This window comes from Eleutherodactylus coqui, chromosome 3 (assembly GCF_035609145.1).
Source record: "Eleutherodactylus coqui strain aEleCoq1 chromosome 3, aEleCoq1.hap1, whole genome shotgun sequence".
NCBI classification, from domain to species: Eukaryota; Metazoa; Chordata; class Amphibia; order Anura; family Eleutherodactylidae; genus Eleutherodactylus; species Eleutherodactylus coqui.
Genome location: NC_089839.1, coordinates 234,017,089 through 234,037,179, shown reverse-complemented (window position 1 = coordinate 234,037,179; position 20,091 = coordinate 234,017,089).

Below are 20,091 nucleotides of genomic sequence, written 5' to 3'. Positions count from 1 at the left end.
GCAAAAAATAAAAATCATTACTCACTTCCCCCGGCGTTCTGCGGCGCTGCTGCAGGATGTCGCTCCCTCCTGGTCCCCGGCAGAGCATTGCTTTCTGGACGCAGGGCATGAAATCCTCGCCTCCAGAAAACACACGTGCCTTCAGCCAATCACAGCCAATGACAATGATGTCATTGAATGGCTGTGATTGGCTGACGGCGTGTGTTAGCTAATCACAGTAGCTTTCTGGAGGCGGGGATTTCAAGCCCTGCGTCCAGAAAGCAATGCTCTGCCAGGGACCAGGAGGTAGCGACAGCCTGCAGCAGCGCCGCAGAACGCCGGGGGAGGTGAGTAATGATTTTTTTTTTTTTGACACTTTCTTTTTTTTTGTATTACCGGCGTATAAGACGCCCCCCGACTTCAGAGCAGATTTTTCGGGGTTCAAAAGTCGTCTTATACGCCAGTATATACAGTATATACTTACCTTGTCCCGGCAGACGGAGTTCAGAGCGGCCGGCCTACAGTGGGTGTGAAGGGGGTGTGAGTCAGACCTGCCCCATGATTGGCTCAGCGCCGAGTCTGACTCACACCCCCTTCACACCCACTGCCGGCCGCCGCGGCTGAACTCCGTCTGCCGGGACAAGGTAAGTATATATATATTTTTTTTATTTTAACACATTTCTGGATGAATTGCAGGGAAGGGCTTATATATTTAAGCCCTTCCCGACAATTCATCCCACGCACGCCGGCAGCCCATTGCTTTCAGTGGAACCTGCTGTATTGCCGGCTCCATTGAATTCAATGGGCAAACATCGTTCTTCTCTGCCACAGCTGTTACAGCTGTGGCAGAGAAGAATGATTTGTCTTCTATATGTTCTCAATGGGGTCGGCGCTGCTGCCGCCGGCCCCATTGAGCGCATATAGAAAAGAGAACAGGAATCGCAGATAGGTGCGATCTGCGATTTCTGACTATGGCCTAAGAAGGACCGTTGGGGTCCTTGAAGCCTAAAATAACTCCTAACACTCTCCCTATAGCAGCTCCGGCATCAGCAGCACTGTCCCTGATCTCTGTCAGAATGCATCTGTGGCGAGCCGCGGGCGGGCAGATTTTAATACTCGGGTGACACCTGATCTCGCCAGCCACTCACTGCAGGGGGGTGGTATAGGGCTGGAACATCACAGGAGGAAGTTGTAATGCCTTCCCTGTCTTTCTATTGGCCAGAAAAGCGAGCTAATGTCTCAGAGATGAAAGTGAAAGTAACTCGAACATCGCGTGGTACTCGTCTCGAGTAACGAGCATCTCGAACACCCTAATACTCGAACGAGTATCAAGCTCGGACGAGTACGCTCGCTCATCTCTAATTGCATCACATAACCTAGACATATATAACATGGGCACAGTGAAACCAGTTGTGCCTCCTTTATACAGTTGAACACAGGACTGAAGCATTGCATCATGTTTATATGCCCATATCACACAAGGTCTGTTGTTAACAGGGACAAATATTCCATAGAGAATATATTTGCGCTGGGTGTGAAAGCTAGTATACGAGCAGAGAACTTAAACGGGCTTCTATTGGAGGGAGCAGAGAAAAAAAACTGTATTACAAAACGTGGTCTGTATATTGGAAGAGGATATTTTTTTTCTGCTGCTGTCACTGTATATAGCAGCAAAGCAGACAGACAAAATAACCTTTGGGAGTATTGCAGTTGTCAGTTTATGTCCTCGGACATTGTTCAAAGCTGCTCGTCTGGCCACTACAAATTATTTGCAGACCTTTTGCAGCTTGCAGTAGGGTTTGAGGACTTTAATTACACTGCACCAAAAGTGACAGCTCACAAAGATACAAGCTATATTCTCTGGTCTTCTGTTCTCGCACAGTGTGCTTCCTAGAGATTGCAGCTTATTTATTTTGTGGCGCTTTTATCTAGTTAATATAAAACAAAAAGGAAACCAAACAGGTAAACAGAAAGTATACACAGTGCATGTAAATGGCCTCAGACATCGGCAGTCTGATCACTTCAAGTTATTTGCAGACCTTACACAGCTAGCAGTGTGGTTTAGGCCCAATGTCCACTTGCACGCATGGATACCACTCCTCAATCCCGCAGCGGAATCCAGCTGTGTCCGCGGACATTGGGAGAAAAAAAGGTTTTCTTACCTCTCTGTCTCCGCCGGATCTTCTTTCTTCAGCACAGTGGATGTGTCTGGATGTGCCACTCATACAAACCGCATGGAGGAAAAAAAACACATATGCATGCTTTAAAATTGCCCTGCGGATGCTAGTGCATCTCTATGGGCTTCTAGTGCTGTGGATCTCCCACGCGGGAGACATGCGCAGTTTTTATAATTAAAATCCGTACGTGGACATTGGGTATTAGGGAATTCAATTACGCTGCACCAAACAGGGACAGCTCACAAAGCTATAAGCTATACTTTACATCTTTCTGTTCTCATATATCATGCCTCCCAGGAATTGTGGCTCGTTTAGTTGGCTGTGCTTTTTTTGGTAATATAAAACAAAAAGAAAACCAAATAGGGAAACAGCAAATATACGCAATGCGTGTCAGCTGTCTTAGGTGTTATTCAAAGTCGCCAATCCGACCACAGCAATTATTTGCACCACCTGCTGCCAAATGACATTACATACCCTTGCACACTAAGTCAATGTCCTGCAGGTGGGGCATGAAGCCCAAAGTGCTAGTCCACATTTCATGGTGCCTCCAAGAGTTGTGCAACATTCATCCTTGTCTGTCTCCTCTTCACCCCCTTTGTCCTTTTCCTCCTCTTCCACCTCTTCATACGACCCTTCAAACATTTTTCAATAAGTGTCAATACAATTTTTTTTTACGATAATGGAATAGATTTAAAGGGGTTGTCCTAGATACAGTTTTTTTTATAAAACCAGGTACTACGTGTGCAAAATATAATAAAGAGCTCATAGAGCGGGAAGCAGTGAGTATAAGTTCTATGAGCTGTTTATTACGTTTTGCTTAGGGGGATCCAGTTTTACATAAAAACTGTATTCTGGCCAATGCTTTTAAGTATAAACAATATTTTTGTAGAACAACTCCTTTAAGGATGTAAGATCTGGCAGTAATTAGCTGTAGAAAAGTAAAGTATAGAGTGAGAGTCACCTATAGTTAAGCCGGAAATTTCTGCAAAATCAATGACCTTAAATTTCAGACTCAGACTTGTATTTCAAAAACAATAATGTCTAAATATAATGTAATAAATGCATATATCATAATTAAAATGAACATAACAAAACAATACTATGTGTATATCTGTGTCCAAAACATTTGGAGTTTTAGATCATCTTAAACCATTTTCGGCACGTAAAAGTGTTTTGAATTTTTGTTAATGTCAGCTAATCTTGAATGAATATTAATTTGTGAGTAAATATCAGACACTAATCCAGTTAGCAATAAAGCAGAAATATATTCTACCGGTGTAGCATTCAAGGTCATTCTCCTATCTAACAAGTTCTTTGCTTATAATAAGGGGATGATAATGTGCTAGAACAACAGATGGAATACTTATTATTTCTGCAACACCATATTGTTGGTTCAATTAAAACAAAGGCACATGCATTCTATCGCACCTTTGCATTTACATATCCAAAAAATTGAATAAGCAAATGTATAAGAAAATACGGTTTCACTATTTTGTAAAAATATAGCACAGAATAATTGAGACAGCAGACATACAGTTAGGGCCAGAAATATTTGGACAGTGACACAAGTTTTGTTATTTTAGCTGTTTACAAAAACATGTTCAGAAATACAATTATATATATAATATGGGCTGAAAGTGCACACTCCCAGCTGCAATATGAGAGTTTCCACATCCAAATCGGAGAAAGGGTTTAGGAATCATAGCTCTGTAATGCATAGCCTCCTCTTTTTCAAGGGACCAAAAGTAATTGGACAATGGACTCTAAGGGCTGCAATTAACTCAGAAGGCGTCTCCCTCGTTAACCTGTAATCAATTAAGTAGTTAAAAGGTCTGGGGTTGATTCCAGGTGTGTGGTTTTGGATTTGGAAGCTGTTGCTGTGACCAGACAACATGCGGTCAAAGGAACTCTCAATTGAGGTGAAGCAGAACATCCTGAGGCTGAAAAAAAAGAAAAAATCCATCAGAGAGATAGCAGACATGCTTGGAGTAGCAAAATCAACAGTCGGGTACATTCTGAGAAAAAAGGAATTCACTGGTGAGCTTGGGAACTCAAAAAGGCCTGGGTGTCCACGGAAGACAACGGTGGTGGATGATCGCCGCATACTTTCTTTGGTGAAGAAGAACCCGTTCACAACATCAACTGAAGTCCAGAACACTCTCAGGGAAGTAGGTGTATCTGTCTCTAAGTCAACAGTAAAGAGAAGACTCCATGAAAGTAAATACAAAGGGTTCACATCTAGATGCAAACCATTCATCAATTCCAAAAATAGACAGGCCAGAGTTAAATTTGCTGAAAAACACCTCAAGAAGCCAGCCCAGTTCTGGAAAAGTATTCTATGGACAGATGAGACAAAGATCAACCTGTACCAGAATGATGGGAAGAAAAAAGTTTGGAGAAGAAAGGGAACGGCACATGATCCAAGGCACACCACATCCTCTGTAAAACATGGTGGAGGCAACGTGATGGCATGGGCATGCATGGCTTTCAATGGCACTGGGTCACTTGTGTTTATTGATGACATAACAGCAGACAAGAGTAGCCGGATGAATTCTGAAGTGTACCGGGATATACTTTCAGCCCAGATTCAGCCAAATGCTGCAAAGTTGATCGGACGGCGCTTCATAGTACAGATGGACAATGACCCCAAGCATACAGCCAAAGCTACCCAGGAGTTCATGAGTGCAAAAAAGTGGAACATTCTGCAATGGCCAAGTCAATCACCAGATCTTAACCCAATTGAGCATGCATTTCACTTGCTCAAATCCAGACTTCAGACGGAAAGACCCACAAACAAGCAAGACCTGAATGCTGCGGCTGTAAAGGCCTGGCAAAGCATTAAGAAGGAGGAAACCCAGCGTTTGGTGATGTCCATGGGTTCCAGACTTAAGGCAGTGATTGCCTCCAAAGGATTCGCAACAAAATATTGAAAAAAAAAATATTTTGTTTGGGTTATGTTTATTTGTCCAATTACTTTTGAGCTCCTAAAATGTGGAGTGTTTGTAAAGAAATGTGTACAATTCCTACATTTTCTATCAGATATTTTTGTTCAACCCTTTAAATTAAAGGTTACAATCTGCACTTGAATTCTGTTGTAGAGGCTTCATTTCAAATCCAATGCGGTGGCATGCAGAGCCCAACTCGCGAAAATTGTGTTACTGTCCAAATATTTCTGGCCCTAACTGTAATACCGCATCGCCGGGGCATACACAAGTGAGCAGTTTAACCTCTTAAGGACATGGCCTATTTTGGGTTTAAGGAGGCAACGATTTTTGGCGGATTTGCATCTCCATTTTTCAAAAGCCATAACTTTTTTACTTTTTCGTCGATGCGGCCGTATAAGGGCTTATATGGACTATATCCTTCGTAGGAGTGTTTACACTGATTCCAAAATATGAGAAAGTTCTCTGTACAACAGGTGCAGCCAACCGTGAGTATCTGTCACAACCCTCATGGTGAACGTGTGAACTACAGGTACCAAAAGGGTTAGAAAATTGGGTATAAGGCATAAACTGGGAACATATGTGAGAACACAAGATTAATTTTGCTTAACTTCTCTGTTTATTGTATAACCAGCACATATACGCATTTCAAGGCTAACAAGCCTCTTCCTCAGTATTTGCTGGGGACATACATCAAGAGTGGGGAGCAGCATTCTGACATCATGCCCAGAGTGATGTTAAGTAATAAAAAAAATTGGTTACACCCATTTCTATAATCACTGTAAAAATGGTTGCCCATTACCAGCACTAGATATTGACACCAGCATTAAAATATTTAATTTATAGTGTACTTCCAACATAGTGTCATCACTATGCAAACAGATCTGGGGGCAGTGCCCTGGCTTACAAGTATAATTGTTGTGGACTTTGCGGGCCTAAAGGCTCTTGGCCACAAGCGGATATATGGGGACGGCATTTTTACGTTTTCACACCTGCTCCGTATAAATGCCTGAATGGGTGTTTTTTCATGATCACAGCCAGAGTCCTCTGGATGCCTTCCAGTGTCTCCATAGAGGCACCTGTAATCTTTTCACAGTGTTGGATGCTGCAAAAATGCCTCCCCCTCCCTTCTCTTTCTCTGCTCCCATAGAAGTCTATAGGACCCACTGGCGTATATTGACCAAATCATAGTTCCAGAACTATGTTTTGGATGAGCGTATATGCGCCGGCCATGTATATCTTCTTTTTTTTTTCATTCTGCTGGCGTATTTGCGAGACATTTAATCACCCATGTGAATGAATGCATTGTGAACCATTCAACCCCAAGATTGGGGTAGGGGTGACTGCTGACAAACATAATCTGCACATATGAACTGTTGGGTTGAGTTGAGTGGCTGCTCATTAGTCTGCACAGGGAACATTTAGCTCCTCCATATTGCAGTCTGGCTTTCTACATGCCAATAGAGTATATGGTGATTGTGCCTTTCCTGCAGTATATCAAGTGGTGCGTATCTGGCTTCTTTTTCTGTGAGTTATGTCTTTGTACATTTTTTCTCTCACCTTTGAGATTTTAATTTTGGACTTTGCAGGCCCTACAAAAATAGTCTGCACACTAGAAGATGCATCTTCTCACCAGCCCTGAGCACTTAGGTGGACGTTCAGAGAAGCAATCAAAAAAACGCCAGGGGCACTAAAAGAAGTACAATATGTAACAGCAATCATCAAAAGTTGAATTCATTTGATCTCTGTATTCTAACTGACTTCTATTTTAAATGTTAACTATAAAATATTACATTAAATATGCCAGAGACGGTATAAGAAATGAATATCAAGTACATTTTGTACTGATCTAAGATGATGTACTTTCTAATGAGCTAATGATATATCTGACATACCTACATGCTGTGTGTGCACGTGTGTGTATGTACAACATATCAGTGTTTCCATAGGTTTTGATGCAGACCAAGCAATGCACTGTAAAAGCAGTAACTGGATAAATTACTGTATCTTGAAATAAAAAGTTATGTTAATTTGTCTGCACCATCTTTGATGCATCCTTTATATCTGCAACAGCTCAAAGCACAATGAGGATGAATTAAGGACAATTTAATATACATGGAGAGACATCAAAACAAAGTATGTTCTTGATAAACCAATGGATGTTTCTGCTGGCTTCTGCCATTAACTCTAGGCAAGGATGAATAACCTCATTTTTTGCTGGAAAATTAACTTAGCAGCTGCAGGGAAAAAATAAATTAAAAAATCTGTGCTTATAAAGTCTGCCTTGTGGCAGAAGACATATCACACAAAATCAAGCTTTTATTTAAAACCTTCCTCATCAAGTGTCTGAGCATTGCTTCTGTATTTCCAAGCACCATAAAGACACATTATAGAGACAATGAGAGTTGTTCATAAATTGAAAAATATTACTTTGCTTCAAATAATGTGCCTTTTCAAATGCCAAAACAATTGACCTAAACCTCAATAGGTAAAATGCTCTTGTAAAATACATGTATGTCAAAAGCTATGGCTCTCGAAATATGCCAAACTTATCAGTGCATTATCTTATCACCACCACCCCATTCCACTCCCACCCAAGAAGAAAACAACTGTTCTAAAAAATGTTTGCTAAAAGTTTGCCACCCTCCAATAGCAAGAATGAGTAGGCATTAATGCCCATTCTCAATGCAGAAGGGGCTGTGCATGCATTGAGTTGAAAGGGACAACAGCTAAGTGTATGCATATGTCTTTTTCTATGTGAGTTAGGGTGCATTCCCACGAACGTATATCATGCCGAGCCGATATATGTCATCCTCATCTGAAGGGGGGGAGGATGGAAGAGCCAGGAGCAGGAACTGAGCTCCCGCCCCCTCTCTGCCTCCTCGCCGCCCCTCTGCACTATTTGCAATAGGGAGAGGCGGAACGGGGGCGGGGCTAATTCTCGGAACTTAGCCCCATCCCGCCTCCTTTCATTGCAAATAGTGCAGAGGGGCGGAGAGGGGGCGGGAGCTCAGTTCCTGCTCCTGGCTCTTCCATCCTACCCGACCTGCAGATGAGGACGACATATATCGGCTCGGCGTGAAAACCGAGCCGATATACGTTCGTGGGAATGCAGCCTCAGGCCTTAGTCAGACGGGCGTTTTTTCGCACGATTTGCAGATCGCATGACGGATGCGCATCCGCAAATCACGTGACCGGTGCCCGAAAATCGCCCGAAAATCTGCTCCTAGCCGCGTTTCATTAGAAACGGGCCGGAGCTGTCCAGCGCATTGCATTCAATGGAGTCGGCTGTATTGCCGGCTCCATTGAATTCAATGGGCAAACATCGTTCTTCTCTGCCACAGCTGTTACAGCTGTGGCAGAGAAGAAGGATTTGTCTTCTATATGTTCTCAATGGGGTCGGCGCTGCTGCCGCCGGCCCCATTGAGCGCATATAGAGAAGAGAACAGGAATCGCAGATAAGTGCGATCTGCGATTTCTGTTCTATAATTTATCGGACGAGCCCATAAAAAGCGCTCATGTGTCCGATACCATTGCAAAGCAATGGTTTTAAAAAATCGCCGGACGCATGCGCAAATCGCGCGAAAAAACGCCCGTCTGACTAAGGCCTTATACTGTTCATAAGCCTAATATGACAATAGTATATTATGTTTGATGCATTTGGGCTATTTTTCCTTAATTGAAGTTTAAATTTAAAAAAAATGCAAGTGGAAAATTTTATTAATAGAAAAACAGGTTTTACTTACTTAATGAAATCATTTTAGGTTATTCTATATACAGTATGCATTTTATAAGTTTAATATGCACACATACTAATTAGCTAATTTTTCAATTGATTGAAATGTCTTCTCATTTCTGCCATTCTATTTTAGCGTTATAGCCTTTCATTGGATACAGACTGAAGAAAAGAGAACAGTAAATGAATAATGTTAATAACACCAATATAATACAATTCAACTGGAGCCTAAAATGGCCTTTAAATAAGATTCATTCCCACAGGCTATGCAATTATGTCAACTATTATGTTTAATGGTTTTGATATGAAGCCTAAATTGCAATGTTAAGTTTAAAATTTGAAAATAGTTATATAACAAAGAAGTCTTGCTTTTATTAAGTATACTGCATAGATAAATCAAATAGATGGAGCTTACAAGGCAAAGACAATATTGTTATTTCTTTTACCCTTATGTGAATATGCATAAATTTGATTTTAAGCAGATAGGGAATTACATTATTGGGTTCATAAAGTAATTACTTTGACATTGTTGGATCTGTGCTGTCAAGTTTTCAAAATTATACTCCCTATTTTGCAATATTCATAAAATTGTTTTGTTAAATTTAGTTCAGTGTAACATGGTAACAATTTCTAGGCTGCACGTCATCCTGAAATCTCTATTTCATATTTATAATTGACATAATATATCTATAAAAAATATTCTCCAGGCAAAATACAATAAGATGCCTATATAATTTCTGTTTTATTTATGATAGACGCCCCCTGATGGTTCTCTGAAGGCTCTAAAAGTAATAATTCAGTAAATGCAAGCAGTAAGCAGGAAAATGTCACTGATCATTGCTGTATGGACTATTAGAATAATGTAATGGAAAAATCCTATACCAATAATGAAATTAAAGGCTATTACAGCAATCTGGTGGTGCATCTTACAAAACAAATGCAAAAACACAAACATATAGCCTGGTACCACTTGATAACCATTGGAAATAAACCCGGCTGCACACCATATACCGCTTTTCCCCAAAAGTAAGACCTACCTCAAAAGTAAGCCCTACCCTGGTTTGGGGGGAGGCTTGAAACATAAGCCCTCCCCAAAAATAAGCCCTAACTAAAGTACATGGGAAAAAAAACTCACCTGGCCCATGGCGTCTGAGTCCCTTGTGATGGTCCCTCCAGCAAAGTGAGCGCTGTGATTGGATCGAGCGCCATCCAATCAGAGCTGGTGCTGGATCATTCACAGCCATTCAGTGAATTACATCACTGAATGGCTGTGATTGGCTCATCGAGAGCTGGCTGTGATTTGCTGGCGCTCAATCCAATCACAGCACTCACTTTGCTGGAGGTGGGGTATTCAAAGCCAGGGGAAACACAGTAACACCAAACAAAAAACTCAATAGTCAAGATATGCGCAACTCACCAGAATTAGCAGAAATTACAATATTTACTAACATGTATGCGCCAAACATTTTTTAAACATTTAAAATGGCTTACAAGAAGATCCACTGCAAAACACTACAGGGTGCCAACCAATAAATAACACTAATCCAAAATAGTTTAAAATGAATAAATAGTGCAAACTAGCAACCCTTTGTGCCCACTCAGAACTAACATTAAATGTACAGTAACAGACAATCACACTTGTAAAGTGCTATTCAAGCTGAGCAAGTATAGACCAATGGTTAGAGATCCTATGTTGGGGCTTATACAACCTCTTCCTGGGAATATATCTCCATTTTGCTGTAATAATGCATTTATAAGGCGCTTCTGTGTGTCCACAGTTGGTCATAAACCCCACGTGTATCGCCCTCAATAGCTTCATCAGGAATCAGGAGGAGTATAGTAAATTTAAACTGCCATATACTCTTACAGTCAGATAGCAGGCAACAATTATCAACTGCCATGTGAACATATGTAATGGACACCTACCACATAAAAATGCTTAAAAAGACCATTTAGTACATGGATGTTGTTAAAAGACTTTATTTTTAGGCTCGGTTGTGTAACTTCAAAATTCACGTCTTGAATATACACTGAGACTATGTTCATTATAGGATTTATAATGGATTTCACTATAAGGCCTTATTCATAGAAGCCTAAACTTGATGTAGAATCCTCATAGAAGCTATTCCAATTCCATATTAAGTCTATGATGAAATTTGTATCCAAAAGTGTATCATTTCTAAGAATAAGAATGGGAATCTGCAGCATAGTCTATGTGGCACAACTTTTTTCCGTGAGTTGATTCAAAATCTATGTGCAGAAGAAAAAGAAGTAATTTCTTGGTACCGAATTTCCATATTGCAAAATCCACATGAGGATTTGTGGCATTGAATTGGCCTAAATTCGTGTGAAGATTCGCGACTGCTACAAAGGAAAGTCAGTGGCAGAATATAGATTTTTGCCCGATTATCATTGAAATCGATTTGAACTTTTCCAACGTGGATTTCAATCATGTGAACATAGCCTAAGGCCTCTTTCACATGGGCTACAAAATCACAAGATTTTGTAGCGATGCAACATTGCTACAAAACATATGTATGTGAAGCCCATGGTTTCCAAATCTGTTCTTTCAGGCTACAAAACATCTCTCATGTGAAAAGAACCGATTGGAAACCATTTTTCAGCCCATGTGAAAGAGGCCTAAAGCTTTTTTATTTTTATCTGGCAAGTCTCCTTTAAATGTAAGGGCTCAATCACACGGGCGCTGATTTGCCTATGTTTCTGTACGATAAGATGGCCGCACCGCATGCGGACGACTCTCTGCATGACCTACTCCATTGCCAGCCATGTGTTCTTCCACCGGCCGATGCGAAGAGTCGTCCGCACCTGCAGTGCGGACGTCTTATCGTACAGAAACACGGACGCATCGGCGCCCGTATGACTGAGCCCTAATGGGGAAATGCAGCAACATAACTACTGCTAGGAATCACTGGGGCCGTTGTGATGACTAGAGTAATTGCACCTCTCAATTTGAAACTGAATTTGATATGGATTCCTTTTCAGGATAATTCAACCATTCATAGATATTAAAAGTAAATAATTGTCTTAAGAAAATAAGGAAAAAAGAAAGCTACGTGATGTACCTAGATGCGCTCCATCTTAGTACAATGATTCTTACAGGAAGTATAAATGTATCATCTTTTATTTATTTTATCATGAGGAACAAACCCCACTTTCCCTTTCAATGCCAACTCACAGACAGCAAACTTTAGTGAGGCTATCAACCTTTTGAAAACAAAACTCATTATATGCTGTAAATCACTAAAAATAAAAAAAGTCTAATACTCATGTTTCAAATCATCTGATGCTCCAACCAAAATGGTCCTATGCCCCACAGTTCCTTGTTGAATAGGACTCAGCAATAATGCCACAGTTGTGGCCAGTGATAGACTGCTACAGTGAAGTACTATATGACACATTTTCACTAGTAACCTAGTAAACAGAGACCCACAGGGGGCCATAGAACCCTTGAAAAGTGGTGGGAGACATCAAAAGTAATTATGTGACTGCTTAGGCCTCTTTCACACGAGCATATATCGGCCACCGTTTTCAAAGCCGGTCGATATACGCTACGATCTGAGGTGTAAAAACTTGTGAATGGGCACACAAATCTAATGCTTGTGTGCCCGTTCAGACGGCATGGGCCCCGGCGCATATGCACCAAGGCCGCCATGCCATTGCCCCTTCCCTCCCCCTCGCTGGCTCACCTCTGCTCCCCTCTCCTCCCTACTGGCTATTTGCAATTGGAAGGGGGTGGGGGTGGAGCTAAGTTCCCACCCCTCCATGCCCCTTGTCCATGGCCAGCTTTGCCCCCATCCTACCCCCTCCCATTGCAATTAGCCGGAGGGGAGGAGAGAATAAGGAGGGAGTTTAGCAATCACGCTGATAAACTCCCTACTACTTCCCTTCTCTGGCTGCTGTCATTGGCTCCCTTAGAAGCCCATGCAGCGACCAACGTATTCTGGCCCAAAAGATAGTTCCAGGACTATCTTTTGGGCCTGATTTAAAAACGCTCGGCGCTATATTGGCCGGCCGAGTGCTTTTACGTTGCTAGAATATGGCCATGTGATCTGATGCATTGGAATTCAATGAAACAGATCGTAGCGTATATCGGCCGACCGTGAAAATGGCGACCGATATACACTCGTGTGAAAGACCCCTTTTGCAGAGGTTCTTTTTAAACTATAGGAAAACAATGTATGTATATGAGAATATACATAATATGTCATTAGATAAAAATTCATAGATTTGTTTAGTACGATTATTGCATTGGTTAAGGACATAAGATATTTGGTCTTTTAAGATCATTGGAATATTTTTATCTAATGACATCCTCGTAAAAAAAACAGTACTGTTCCTGAAATGGGAAAGGGAACTGTCACGTCAATTCTCCTTACAAGAATTGCAAACCGCCCTAAAATGGACAATAAACTCTACAGCATGCGCATACCACCACAAGCAGTACTATAAATTATTGGTCAGATGGTACTATATTCTTCGTTAAAACTCACATACATCTATAGCAGCACATCCCCTAAATGTTGGAGGAACTGCGGACAAATAGGGTCATTGCTATACATTTTCTGGAGTTGCCCACTAATCTCCACTCTATCGAAAAAGGTGTTTAAAATGCTAAAAACACTCCACCCCATCACAACTGAAAACTTACCTGGTGTGAAGCTTCTACTGTTAGGGATAGATAATTTTCCAGTGGAATGCAATTATACAATACAATTATCTGCCATATAGTATATCGTCTTACAATAGAACGCAACTGGAAAGGCACCAAAGTTTCTACCATAAAAAATACAGTATCTATAGTCTTGTCCAACTGCACCTATGAAAAAATGCTGTCAGTCCAAAATGGAACATTCGATCCCTTTTAGAGATGAGCGAGCATACTCGTCCGAGCTTGATACTCGTTCGAGTATTAGGGTGTTTGAGATGCTCGTTACTCGTAACGAGTACCACGTGATGTTCGAGTTACTTTCACTTTCTTCCCTGAGAAATTTGCGCGCTTTTCTGACCAATAGAAAGACAGGGAAGGCATTACAACTTCCCCCTGCAACGTTCAAGCCCTATACCACCCCCCTGCAGTGAGTGGCTGGCGAGATTAGGTGTCACCCGAGTATTGAAATCTGCCCCTCCCGCGGCTCGCCACAGATGCATTCTGAGATTAGTTCAGGGAAAGTGGTATCGTGTTGGAGCTGCTATAGGGAGAGTGTTAGGAGTATTTTAGGTTTCAAGAACCCCAACGGTCCTTCTTAAGGCCATAAATCTTCTCTATATGCGCTCAATGGGGCCGGCGGCAGCAGCGCCGACCCCATTGAGAACATATAGAAGACAAATCCTTCTTCTCTGCCACAGCTGTAACAGCTGTGGCAGAGAAGAACGATGTTTGCCCATTGAATTCAATGGAGCCAGCAATACAGCAGGTTCCACTGAAAGCAATGGTCTGCCGGCGTGCGCGGGGATGAATTGTCGGGAAGGGGTTAAATATATAAGCCGTTCCCTGCAATTCATCCAGAAATGTGTTACAATAAAAATATATACCGGCGTATAAGGCGACGGGGCGTATAAGACGACCCCCCAACTGTCACCTTATACGCCGGCAATACAGTGGAGCAAAGAATAAAAATCATTACTCACTTCTTCTGACGTTCTGCGGTGCTGCTGCAGGCTGTTGCTCCCTGCTGGTTCCCGGCAGAGCATTGATTTCTCTACGAAGGGCTTTAAATCCCCGCCTCCAGAAACACACGTGCCTTCAGCCAATCACAGCCAATGACAATGATGTCATTGAATGGCTGTGATTGGCTGTGTTTCTGGAGGTGGGGATTTCAAGCCCTGCGTCCAGAAAGCAATACTCTGCCATGGACCAGGAGGGAGCAACAGCCTGCAGGAGCACCGCAGAATGTCAGAAGAAGTAAGTAATGATTTTTATTCTTTGCTCCACTGTATTGCCGGCGTATAAGGTGACAGTTGGGGGGTCGTCTTATACGCCCCGCCGCCTTATACGCCGGTATATATTTTTATTGTAACACATTTCTGGATGAATTGCAGGGAACGGCTTATATATTTAACCCCTTCCCGACAATTCATCCCGCGATCGCTGGCAGCCCATTGCTTTCCGTGGAACCTGCTGTATTGCTGGCTCCATTGAATTCAATGGGCAAACATCGTTCTTCTCTACCACAGCTGTTACAGCTATGGCAGAGGAGAACGATCTTTACGCTGACAGTGGGGGGGGGCACTCTTGCCGCTATTGTGGCTTAACAGTGGGACCTGGGAACTTGAGATGCAGCCCACCATGTAGCCCCTCGCCTGCCCTATCCTTTTCTGTGTCGTTCCCATCACTTTGTTGAATTGCCCAGATTTTCACAAACGAAAACCTTAGCGAGCATCGGCGATATACAAAAATGCTCGGGTCGCCCATTGACTTCAATGGGGTTCGTTACTCAAAACGAACCCTCGAGCATTGCGAAAATTTCGTCCCGAGTAACGAGCACCCGAGCATTTTGGTGCTCGCTCATCTCTAATCCCTTTATATCCAAATGGAACATTTAGCTGACAAATCATCCCTCAACTAACTAGCATACAAATCCCTCAACATACAACCCTTCCAAGTGTCTCCATGTCTTAACCCCCCTCCTTTCCCTAATAAACACTTTTACCATAAAGTAAAAGCTTCAAGTGGTACACATAAGTTTCTGGTTTATAGTTGATATCAACCTGGCAACTACTTTCTTATATATTGTAATACTATTCAGCAACACTTTGCATTTTTTAAAATATCTATGTCACGGTAATTGTACTCTAACGCAACAAATATGTCAACTTTTTTTTTTTTTGCTTGTTTGTTTGTTTATTATAAAACCCAATAAAATTATTCAAAAGAATATACATAATATCACGTTTTTATGAAATCCTATATGATGATAATTTGCAGCCAGTTAAGAGGATGAGGCCACTATGATACCTTACAGATAGCCAAAGGGTTTAATCATGTACAGTAAAGAACAAAGACCTGGAATATAAAACACACTTATAACAACAAAGAAGTATATGTTTCATATGACGAGAAAGTATGCTTCGAGCCAGAAAACATCAAACTAACCTTCAACCAAAGAATCCGTTTCTTAAACTTGTTCTGAAAACTGAGAGTAACATTCTCCTTATTTATCAGGTCCTGAATCTGCATTAAGTCTAGACATGCTCTTATTATTTTGTAAAGTAATGCATACTTCAAGATCAAAGGTCCAGTAATTAAAAGTTAGACTCTATTCATACAGCATTTGGATCAGGAAATGCTGTTGATATAAAAGCACATAATGAGGCATATTTATTATTGGCGTTGTAGTACAATTTTACCGTAAATTGGACCTTTTTTTGGTGCCAGTCAATTTAGATTTACTATTGATTTGCACCAAAAAGAACAGAAGCATGACATGGGACTTTTAAAAAAGTTGCAATATTTGTCTTCAGATTCTAGCTCGTTTATTTTATATGTCAATCATATAGATATGTAATATGTGCTTAGCAGACACATAGTGAACAGTCTGTTTATCAAAAACAGTATAAGCCATTTATGGGAAAACTGCACTTGGCTGCAATAAACCAATGTGATATTGTCATGCAGTCAGCAAATATGATGTACACCCGTGTAATCTTTGTAAAAAAAAATGAGTGCATTTATAACATAGTATGTTAGGCCGGAAAAAAAAAAATTGGTCCATCCAGTTTAGCCTATTACCCCACCACCACCACCAATGTTAATGTTGTACATTAGAGATGAGCAAGCCTACTCAGCCACGCCCCTTTTTCACCCGAGCACCGCGATTTTCGAGTACTTCCGTACTCGGGTGAAAAGATTCGGGGGGCGCCGTGGGTGAGTGGGGGGTTGCAGCGGGGAGTGGGGGGGAGAGGGAGAGACAGAGGGCTCCCCCCCTGTTCCCCGCTGCTACCCCCCGCTCCGCCACGCCTCCCCCCGCCCCCGGCGCCCCCCGAATCTTTTCACCCGAGTACGGAAGTACTCGAAAATTGCGGTGCTCGATCAAGTAATTACTCGAAATGAGTAGGTTCGCTCATTTCTATTGTACATTCATTGATTTATATATCTTGCACTGAATTTCAAATTATTTAGATTGCTGTTACAACATTACAGAATACGCCACAGATTTCACCTTTTCATTGTTACATCTCCAAACAATCTATAAAATAAACAACAAAAAATCTAAACATGGTCCTATAAGACAACTCTCTCCTGTAGTGCCTTATCAATGGTGTATACACTTCCCATCATACAGATGACCATAACAACTATGAATAGATGCAAATAAATGCTTCATAAAGTATATCTATCAAAATAGAGTCTCATTTGGCTAATTGCTGATAAGAAAGAGTATAACTATAGCTTTCGGCCAGGTTTTCAAAACATGGGCAAAGCTGTGATGCCACTAGAAGCTGTGATACTGGCAAAATCGTGAAGCCAATTAACACTCTATTTGAAAATCCTGCTCACAGCATATGACCATAATTTTGGCTGCATGCTGCTACCATAGAGTGCAATCCCAGTCTGAATGAACTGTATTAATGATTCTAGTTCCCCCATAAATGATTGATGGCTCCTGATGCTTTTTTTTGTAAACACAGCACTCATCAGTCATTGCGGAGGTGAGTGGAGGCAGGGAGACTGTGCTGCATTCAGCAATTTTTTGATGCTGTTTAGTGTAACAGTGCAGACCTGTCATTAGAACATGATGTCCTTAAAGAGGACATCAAACTCTTGAGACAGATCCAAGTTATAGCTGTAGATCAGTATCAGATAAGCAGTGCCTTTGCAAAATGTAAAATGCATGTGATTTGAAATGGTGTGAAAAGGTGAATATACACTGCAATGCCATCTTGTGGTACAGATTTTCATTTTTCCCTGAATAAGCCAAATAAAATGTTGTGCCCTTTTAGAGTGACATTCACAATTTGAATTTACTGTAACATTTATACCAAAAACAGGTACAGTGACAGAAACAAGTACCTCTGCACTCATACACATTTATTATCTGAATAAAATTGCACAACTGTTGTTTATACTAAACACATAAAAGTGCAAGGTTCTTAGCACATATTTTGATTAAAGTATGTGGGCCCATCCACCAAATTACTGTAATTAAATGTGTATGAGTGCTGAGGAACATATTTCTGTTACTTTTATTAATAGCATCCATGGCTTACATGTACCATCATGTCTAATTTATTTGTTGGAAATGCTGCCTATTGCTTTTTCTATGCATTACATTGGTGTGGAAGTGGCTGCCCTATCTTTTATTTTGTATTCCATTCACTCATCTGTCCAAGGTGGTTTAATTAAAGTATACAGCATTGCCAAATCGGTCATTAGCTGTCAGTCCACCATCGGGGCTGACGGCTCTGCTGCTCTTTTATTATTTTCTATCTCTTATTGCTTGGGAGGATTGCACTCTGGGCTAATAGGAAAGGCTTGAAGGCGTTGTACTCTGGACTATTATGAAAGGCTTGAGGGTGTTGTACTCTGGGCTATTATGAACAGTCTCTTAGGGAATTTATTTACACAGGGAGTACTTATTACATCATATACCAGTTTGTTTAGAACTCCCTGTAGGTGTTCTTTATTAGACATGATGGCTACTGTTAGCTAGTTATTACCTAACTATGACATCTGATGATTGATATGGTTCCTGATAAATTGAAATGTCCAAAGAAACGCCTCAAACCTTGAACCATAATCTATCATTAATAGTTCAATCTGTTTTTATTGAAATTTTCAATAGAATAGGTTACAAGACATACAAATCTCAAAAAGGTCTCGCAGGACCTATAAAACGTATAACAAAAGACATAACATAAATAGAATCGTCCTCTTCTTGAAAATATCCATCTAAATAAAACTCTTGGAGGGGCCTAGTGGGTGACCCCAATAATAATGATACTCGACCATGCAATTTGAGAATAAAATGTTTGCGGTCTGTAGTATTTGGGTAGAAGCCTGAGGTCTTATCCTCTTGCAACAATGAAAGCAAAAATGAGATATAGAAAAGAGAGAAGAGAGACAAAAAGAGAGAAGATGAGTTATGGGAAGAGAAAAAGCAAGAAGCTAAAATGAATAAATAAAAATAAATAATATTTCTAATCCAGGGCCACCCCCGAGAGTGTTTAATATCCAGATTACTACCTTCTAATAACCCGAGCAACTAGGAAAACAGCGCTCGTAACTCTGAAGAAGATTCAAAGTCAATCCACAATTGCCATACCGACAGAAATTTTTCAGATTCTCTATTATGTTCCTCACTTAATTCCTCCATAAGGCACAGATGAGACATTTCCTGAAGCCACTCAGTCATGGGAGGAATTTGTGTGGAACGCCAATGGCGCAGGATGACTGCTCTTGCTGCTCTAGGCAGACCCTTAGCCAACCCTTTTACTGTGAACCTATTGAGCCCGGCAGTATGGATAGGAGAGCAATTTGGGCATTATTGTTAATATTTCCCCGGTTGATTAAGTTATATGTGGAGAATACCTTGTCCCAAAAAGGTCTCAACAAGTCACAGCTTCACCAAATGTGCATCATTGTACCCCTATCAGTTCCACAGCGCCAACACACCTCAGACACTGAAGGGAATATAGCATGAAGGCGGGTAGGATATCTATACCATCTTATAAGAATTTCGTAATTTTTTTCCTGTGCAGCACAGGCCATAGAAAGTTTATGAGTAAAGATGAATGCCTTCTGCCACTCATTCTCTGAAATCATGACTCCAATTTCCTGTTCCCAAGCCCATTTGAAACCAAGATCCATGGTATATGTTTCTTGGATCAGCACACCATATATCAGGGATACTACGTGTGTCGGAGGGTACCCTCTTGAAAAGAGACTCTCAAAAGGTGTGAGGGCTGTTAGAAAACTGCTTCTATCCCCTTGAGTATTAAGAAAAGAGCAAAGTTGGTGAAATTCTAACCAGGAGAGATTCAGTTCACCAAACCTAGATCTTAATTCTTGAAAGGAAGGCACCGAGGGGCCACCAAGGACATTTCAATCCCGGGGTCCTCTCGAGCTTCCCAACTCATGAAACGATCTCGGCTGTTACCTGGTGGGAATGCTGGGTTAGAGAAAAGCGGTGTGAGGGGACTATCTAGCCTTGACAGGATCTGCTTTTGTATTTTCGAGTCCCAAAGTTTAAGTGTCTCTTTCAATAGGTAATTGGTAAATAGGATTTGAGCTCTGTCA